We start from the raw sequence: 9,440 nt of genomic DNA on the forward strand, positions 1-9,440 counted from the left end.
TGCGGTGTAGGAAACGCGCACGGAACATGGGTTTCTTACATTGCGTTTTCATGTAAACTGGCCCTCGTTGTCGGTGCTCACTCTTCTCCCCTGCAGCAGCTGCTCACTGACACAGGAGATTTCTTTTGGATTAAGCTCCAAGGTGCAGGGCCCTCCTAACCCTGCTGTATTGTCTCCCTTTATATTGTAAAGCGCTGAGCAAACTGTTGGCACCATATAAATCCTGTATAATAATAAAAAATACATATTTTAGCTTAATGAGTTACCAGTCCTAAAAAGAAAGGAGAATTCTATTTAAAAGAGAAACTTCTTGATATATTAAATTATGCAGTAAAAAAAAAATGTTTTACAAGACAATTTTATCAGTAATTTTTATTTTTAGTCTCGCAGTAGGGGGTTGCTTTCCTACAAATGCATTCTTGGTATAGAGATGTATCATTTAACTGCAAATGTGTTGATAAATACATTCTGAAATATTTTATTGGTATCACCAAAAAAATACTAAAAAGGGAGATTCCATAGTCAATTCCAGTCTTCAGAACCTGTGAGGCTCCATTCACACCTGGACATTTTGAATTGCAGGCAGAATCCCTGCAATTCTGCCATGATTTCAAAACACTGACAAATCACACAACGCATATTTCAGATGCCATTCATTTTTATGCCATCTAAAAATGTGGTGTGGTCCTGACGCGAATGTCACACATTAAATTGCACTGCAATTTCAGCAAACGACAACATGAAGTGTGTCATCGAAAAAGGAGGAGCTTCTTTTGCGTGACAAGTTTTTCTCAATGCGGTTTGCCGTGAATGCAACACACTTTATTGCATAACAATCGTGGCAGAACCGCAATGCGTTTTTAGGTTCCATTATCACAAATAGCATCTGAAATTCGTGTTGTGTGATACGTCATTTTAACAGAGCGCTTTGAAATCGCAGGCAGAATCGTGGCAATTCTGCCTGCGATTCGAAATGCCAAGGTGTGCATTTCGCATAAATTTCCCTTTGGAAGTAATACACATTTTGCAACCATGTAACAGTTTTCCCAATGTTGATCTTTGCAAGGTGATTTAAAAAAATGTGTCCATCTTGCTCATGACAACCCTACAGAAGACATCAACTCCGGTTTTGATTGTATTGTTGCTTTATTGTCTCCCTTTATATTGTAAAGCGCTGTGCAAACTGTTGGCGTTATATAAATCCTGTATGATAATAATAACTCCAACCTGTTGTGTTACAGATATGATACCTGCAGAAAGAGGCTAACCCATGAATAACACAGCTTATTTCTTCAATCCTATTTGCCCAGCAGCTATTGGCTTTTGTTATATCTACAATACAAAATGCTACACTATTTGCTATTACTATCTGTAATGTTACACAAAGCTTGGCTTTATTTAGTAATGCACAATTGAGTGTTCCATAGTTAATAATAACTATACAACAATCATTACCTTTAATACTTTAGGGCCTCTTTACACTGGAACACGGTACGGGAAACCTGGGTTCCATGCTGGTTTCCCACATCACATTCCAATTGCACTGCCCTTGCGATTTGCAGTAGGTGCCAGTGCAAAGTTAACGACACCTCAAATGCATGTCACAAACACAATGTGTTTGCCTGCACCAGATCACACTTCTGTACCATGCAATCCTATTGTAGTGCATTTCCAAATGTAGTGCATGCATTACTTATGGTGTGGTGCAATACAATTTCAGCCCATTAAAAATGAATGGGCTGACATTGCACTGCACAGAACTGCATGTGAATCCCATAGGATCTGCAGGGTGTTCTGTGCAATTCACAGAAGTTCCTAGAGTGAATGGACCTTAAACTGTTCAAAAATGAAAATGTCATTGAGTGCTAGGAGTCACTGCATGTTGCACAAAAATATTTGTTCTTACATTGTATAACTAAAGGAAAGCTGTAGTCATTCCTGAAAATGCTAGTTGCCTGACTCTCCCTATCTTAAGTATCCTGCTTAACCTGTATAAACAATGTGTGTACATACCTATTTTCAATCCACTCTGGTCCAGTCATTTGATCCTACAGTTCTGTGTAATCCTAGGTTCACACCTAAGCATTTTGCAGAAACATAGTACAGTCCATGATTTCCTATGGGACAGGTTCACATCTCTGCGTTTTCACCTCGTGCGTTTTTTGGAAAGGGTCAGGGACTTTTTTGAACGCAAAACGTTGCATTTTTGATTCTACAGATTTCAATGCAGAAAAGCATGTATTGTGTTTTTGATGCATTTTTGCCGCGTTTTTGATGCGTTTTGCATTTAAAATCTGCCTAGCAAATTCTTCCATCTATGTTCCATTGCGGAGATATACCTTTACTTCATGTCCCATAGCCAAAACAGGAAGTGAGAGAAAATCCCTATAAATTAAAGCAATCCTTTAGGGCCCCTCAGGTCACCAACTCGCCAGAACTAGAGTCCGTCCCTATTGGAAGATTTCCCTTCTATTACTGTTCTGGGGACAACCCACAATTTTCTGATTTTCTTTTACTTATTATGATAAAGGTACACAAATAGCGAGTAGCAATATAAACCTGACAGCTGTTCTAATCCCTGTCCATTCTATCCAAAACTTTTGCCTTTAGTTATACTTTAGGACTGCCATACATGTATAGAATTTTAGCCTCGCCCCTCTCTTTCTTCTCATTGGCTCACTGGCTGCGATTGACAGCAGTGGGAGCCAGTGGCTCCCACTTCTGTCTCAGCCAATGAGAACAGGGAGTCCTGGGATAGCCAAGACTCCAGTGCACAGCGCTGGATCGAGAGGGGGCTTAGGTGAGTACTAGAGGGGGGGCTGGCGGAGATGCTGCTCAGAGACGTTTTTTTTAACTTCATGCATAGAATTCATGACTTCAAAAACTGTAGCTGCTGACATTTAAAATACAGACACTCACCAGTTCCTTGGTCCAGCAGTATCCTCACCACCGCTGGTTTCAGCAGCCGTCTTCTCTCCCCGGCTTCTTCAGTGTGGGCACCCAGCTATGACAGCTTGCAGCTTCACAGCCGGGTGCCCAATGTGCATGTGCGAGAACCACTGCGCTTTCTGAATGGCCCTGTAGTCTTCTGGGACCTGTCACGTGTCCCACAAGACTATGGGGAGGGAGGGGGGGAGGACAACTTCTGCTTCTGATCACCTAGGAGAGGATACCTGTCAAATTTGGTTAGCCGCTCCCCAAAAGTGCCAATCCTTAATGGGGAGTGGGGGACAAAGGCTTAAAGCGGAACTTCCCCTGTTGGGTGGAGCTTTGCTTTAATAAGAGAGGCAGCGTGACATCACACTGGTACTAGAAATTGACAAGTGGCCATCCTGCTGCTCACTGCATGCTGCCACCTACTGTCTGGACGGCCTGCCAGCAATCCCACATCACTGCATGGCCAGTTACCCTTGTGTATGCTATCCGAAACTTAAAAATTATCTTGTGGCTGGAGTTACTCTTAAAAATTGTGCCTATTCTAACTTACATACAAATTCAACTTAAGAATAAACATCTTATTTGTAACCCAGGGAGTGCCTGGACATCAAGATGTCCCCTAGACATGGAGATACCATATAATATCAAGACTTTTTCTGGTCATTACTTTGTAATGTGTGTCATGTTTCTGAAGCAGGGTTGTCAATTATTATGACACGTGAGAACCTAATGGTAAACAGTTTGATTAATCTTTGATTCCCATGATGAGGAACAATGTGTGTCACAATGTGTGTATCATGGCTAATCATTTCAGGAAACTGGTTGCACAAGTAATTTCACATATTGAAGTACACCTGACATGAGAAAAACATTCAGGTTAGAACAGTTATTCTCCTTCTAAGAACATCAGCTGCCTGTCATGGAAATGTTCCTGTAGGCGGGGCTTAACGTGCCCAAGTGGGGACTCGCTCATGCTTGCACTCAGAGGTGAAGGCTGGCGTCTCATTTGCACAGTTAAAGTGATTGTAAAGGTAGAAGGTTTCTATATTCTATGCAGTAAGGTAAAAAAACCTGCATGGAGTCCCCCCCCACCCCGCAGCTCCCCCCCCCAATACTCACCTGATCCTGATCCAGCGATGTTGTACACCAGAGCTGAGACTCTCTCAGCTCTCTTGCTCCTCATAAGCTCAGATACATCAGTAGGAGCCATTGGCTCCTGCTGCTGTCAATCAGAGCCAGTGAGGAGGAAGGGGGTGGGGCCGAGCCGCTCTGTATGTCTTATGGACAAACAGAGCAGGGCTCAGGAGCAAACACACACGTGTGCCCCCATAGCAAGCAACTTGCTATGGGGGCACTGGGCATGGGGGTGGAACCAGGAGTGCTGGTAAGAGACCCAAGAAGAGGAGGATCATGCTGCTCTGTGCAAAACCATTGCACAGAGCAAGTAAGTATGACATGTTTATTATTTTAATTAAAAAAACAACATAAAAACCTATACAGTCACTTTAACCCTTCCTGTATGTTTCTCTTCTTTATTTTGGTTACCATGGCACCTGTACCAGCATGGCCCAATCCCCTGGTGACATGACGAGACTTCTCCCTATCACATAGGGATCATCTCTTCACATGTTTCTGAGCTTCTTCATCATGAGGCCTCTCACGTTCTCTACTCCTCTTCCATGACAGCCTGCTAGGTACATGGAGCTCACAAACCCCTCACTACCAGGGCCTTTTGTCACCCATGCCATGTCACCAACAATTCCCACTCACTGGCTGCTTAAGCAGACAACATTAATCCAGTTGCCCCTAACAACAGCAATATGGCCTCCTCTCCTTCCACTACAGGTTAGGCCATTGCAATATACAAAAAAGTGCCAAAAAAAAGTGTGGTGAGCGCAAAGAAATAAATAAACAAGCAGCTAGCACACAGTGGCAAACCCTCCTACTTCAGTGAATAAACACAGATATAAAGGTGCAGCACCAATAAATGAACAAATAATTCTGTGAACTAATATCCATTATCTAAATCATAAAGTCCAAAGGAAATTTCAGTATCCAACAATAACACTGTTCAAAAGGTAAAAAGTTTTGGGCATAAAATTAGCTAATCTTACATAATTTTGGGGTGCTGAAAATGAAAATGACCCTAAAAAATGTTGATTGGCTTTAGTTTCCATGATATATTTACCCATCTAATGACGTAAGCCATTCAAAATTATGATGCAACTTCAGCTGCATATTGCGCAATTGATACTGGTGACCAATAGAAAATTGCATGTATACTGAGATGATGCAATATTAGCCTTTAATTGCATCACTTCACTGCATAAAAGCTGCAGTATCTGTAGCTGATTGTAGTTCGACAGCGTCTTTACATTTCGTTTTATGCTTATATAGGCTACTCAGTAATGCCTCGAACTTGTGTGAATAAAGCAGATAACTTCTGCTATATCTGCGGTGAAATAACTTTTATCTCACAAAAAAGGAGGATCACAGGAATGATTAAGAAAGCCTACAACTTGTATTTTGGCTGCAAGATAGGAGACCAGGACAAGAGCTGGGCACCACATATATGCTGCAATTCTTGTGGGACGGCACTGGAGCAATGGTTGAATGGAAAAAGGGCATCTATGCCTTTCGCTGTGCCAATGATTTGGAGAGAGCCAACAGATCATGTTAGTAATTGTTACTTTTGTATGGTGCCTCCAATTGTAAAAGGGCTAAATAAGAAGAAAAAGTTATCTGTGCACCAAATATCCAAATATTCCATCGGCAATACGTCCAGTTCCTCATGGAGAGGGGCTACCAATTCCTAAAGCACCAGAATCCTTCGTGGTTGAGTCAAGTGAGGAAGAACCTGAAGCGTGTAGTCACGTGCAGTTGTAAGAGATAGCCCTTTCCTCGAATACAAGAGAAAAGCCAAGAGAAGCAAAACCGACACAAACTGAAGACAAAACTAGTGAGAATCCTAAGTATTAAAATGATTCAACTTAGCTTATGACTATAATTATTCTTGGTAATCCTATGCAATATATTATGCCATTTAGGCTTTGTTATGTAGTCAATATCACTTGCTTTATATTTGTGGAAAGACATCTATCTATATAATTATTGTGCATTATGTAGTCATTACGCCTATAGTAGAAAACTTTCCGTTTACAGAAAAACTAGAGCCAATTGACAAATTTCATTGTTATATTTGAACTCAGAATGTGAAATTCATTAAGAAATGGATCCTTTTGTTTCCAAAACTGGCAAAAAATAAAAATTTGTTGAACAGTGTAATGTGTAAATCAATGGTGATCAGCGATGTGAAGTGACATCTGTGACAATCCTCCACCACTATGCACTCACCAGAAGCAAGAAATAAACAGGCTCTGCATGGAAAGCCCTCCAAGCGATGTGTCTTGTCCACTGCAGGAAATGGAAAGATACCCCAATGACCTCCACTGTGAAATGGACTATAATGGGCATTCCTGGAAATGGACCTCCAGTACACCGATCAGTAATCGATCCAAATATGGCACATCCTGAAAAGGAGCTCACAAAACAGCAGCATATAGTGTAGTAATTTTTATTAAAATAACAATACAGCCACGTGGAGCATAAAACAGCAAACAACCACTCACAAAGATGGCCGCCGGGCGATCACCGGGTATCGGTGGGGAGTCTCCGGCCGGGACCCGGTGATCAACAGCTGTAGCCGCCAATGACAGCATGGGTAGGGAGGTGTGGGCGCCCCCCCTACCTTGACATGCAAAATCACATACATATATATAGCGGTTAAAATGCATTGCCCTATTTACTTTTTCTCATTAACTTTATTGAAGTGTCACAGGATGACTCTTCCTTCAACTTCATGTTGTGACACTCTATGGTGACATAGGGTAAGTAGAGATGAGCCTGGATGTCCTCCTACTTCCTCTCTGTCTCTTCATTGGCATGAGCTGTGGGGCAGGGATGACCCACCAGCAGCTCACTGGACTGAAAAAAAAAGCACACATTAATGTGATTGTAAACCCAATGAAGGGACTGGCCTCGGATAATACGCAAAGATGAAACAAATCCTCCTTCATAAATTGTACCTGTTTATCTGCAGTCTTCTCTTCTCTACAGCCGTTCAAAGTGCAGAATTTACACAGGATCTCTCAGCTCTGAAAAGCAGAGGGCAGAGAGCTGAAGTTACATCAGTGAGCAGAGCTCTGACAGCTGATTGGAGGGAATGGACACACACCCCTTCACACAGCACACAGAAAGAGAGCTGAGGCTGTCAATGGCAGGCTGCGTGCTGGAGCTCCCACCCATCACCATTTTTCACTTGGTGTCAGGAAAACTTGTCAGAAGTGACTTATGCTGATAGCAGAGGAAGGAAGCAGCAGACACAAAAGACGCTTAGTGCTCTGGACTAGGACAAGTATACACTGGAGAAGGATGTGCTTTGTTCATATTTCATGTATGCGGTTTACAACCACTTTAACCACTTCAAGTCTGGACTCTTTCACCCCCTTCCAGTCCAGGCCAATTTTCAGCTTTCAGTGCTATCACACTTTGAATGACAATTGCGCGGTCATGCAACACTTTACCCATATGAATTGTTTAGCATTTTTTTGAGACAGATAAAACTTTATTTTGGTGGTATTTATTCACCACTGGGATTTTAATTTTTTTTCTATATAAATGAAAAATTCCAAAAATTTAAAAAAAAAAGTTTTTCTTATAAAATTTTGCAAATAAATAATCTTTCTTCATAAATATTGGCAACAATGTATTAATCTATCTTTTTAGTAAAAATAATAATAACCGAACTTAGTTTATAACCAAAAATGATAATTTTTCTAAAGTGTTTTTACATTTTTATATTATTATTTATGTTTTTTTTTTTACATACTGTCACCCTAGCAGTACAGTGTCACCATAGTGACACTGTACTACTTGTGGGGGGTGATGAAGATTTCTTTTTCTTTTTTTTACATTGATTGCTTTTACACCCATAAAGGCTGTAAAGGCAATCATTTCTCCTATCCCTCTTGTATTGAACTGTATTGTTGCTGTATTGTCTTTCGTTATATTGTAAAGCGCTTAGCAAACTGTTGGCGCTATATAAATCCTGTATAATAATAATAATTTCTCCTTCTCTCTGGCTGCTTTTTTGCAGCCACTGAGAAATACTCAGGGAACATCTCACGAGTAGAAGGAAAAATGGATTCAATAAAATTTCAGCAAATTTTGGATGGTAACTTGATGCCATCTGTGAAAAAGCTGAAGTTAAAGAGAGGATGGCTTCTACAAATGGATAATGATCCTAAACACACCTCGAAATCCACGGGGGATTACATCAAGAGGCGTAAACTGAAGGTTTTGCCATGGCCTTCACAATCTCCTGACCTCAACATAATTGAAAATCTATGGATAGACCTTAAAAGAGCAGTGCGTGACAGACAGACCAGAAGTCTCAAAGAACTGGAAGACTTTTGTAAGGAAGAATGGGCAAAGATACCTCAAACAAGAATTGAAGGCTCTTGGCTGGCTACAAAAAGCGTTTACAAGCTGTGATACTTGCCAAAGGGGGCAGTACAAGATATTAACTCTGCAGGGTGCCCAAACTTTTGCAGATGCCATTTTTTTGTTTTCTGTTATTTTGAAAGTGTAAATGATGGAAATAAAATTTAACTTTTTTTGACATATTATAAGAATGTCTAATCTGTAATTTGATGCCTTTTGGAGATTTTTCCATCTTTCCTTGGCTTCTTTATGCACATTAATACAAATTTTTAGCTGGGGTGCCCAAACTTTCGATCCCCACTGTATGTGCTCCCAGGGAGTGTGCACAGGCAATGGATGCAGGAGGACGTTTAGAAACATTAACCCGCATCAGCAGCGCTCCTGTCTGGCCGTTTATCGACATGGGCCGGATGGGGAGATGTTAAGGCTAGGTTCACATCTGTGCAGGTGGTGCCGCTGCGGATCCGCACGAAAATCCGTGCAGCCGCACCACCCGCACAGAGAAATGCAGACCCGCGGGTGAGTGCCATTAGTTATAATGGCACGCCCCACACACTAGAAAACACAACCGTACTGGGAACTAAGGTTCCCATGCGGGCTGCGTTTTCAGAAGTGCAGGGACTTCTTATCTGTGTGTCACGGGGCACGGGAGTCCATTCAAATGAATGGGCTCTCGTGCCTGTGCAAAATGCAGCCCGCGTGGCCGCATATATGTGAACCAGTGCTAAGGGTAGATGTGTGTCTAAATGTCCCTTGCCTCTGAAGCCTGATCTGCTTCCAGAGACTACTGACAGACAGTGGAAGTGATGTGACACCTCCTCACCGCTTGGTTTAACCCCATTTTTGATTCCAATTGTGCGGTAACCATGTGCATTGCAATGGCTGCAGGGCATTTGTGGTGCTTCATCATTGACTTGAATGTGTAATGTTTGGCAGGTTTGCAGCCCACCAATTGCTACATGTGTACATCCCCCTCTGCTGCCTATTGCAGCTTAGGAAGG

The sequence above is a fragment of the Staurois parvus genome, unplaced genomic scaffold, assembly GCF_062004578.1.
Source record: "Staurois parvus isolate SC_StPar_1 unplaced genomic scaffold, SC_StPar_1.0 ptg000155l, whole genome shotgun sequence".
Classification (NCBI taxonomy): domain Eukaryota; kingdom Metazoa; phylum Chordata; class Amphibia; order Anura; family Ranidae; genus Staurois; species Staurois parvus.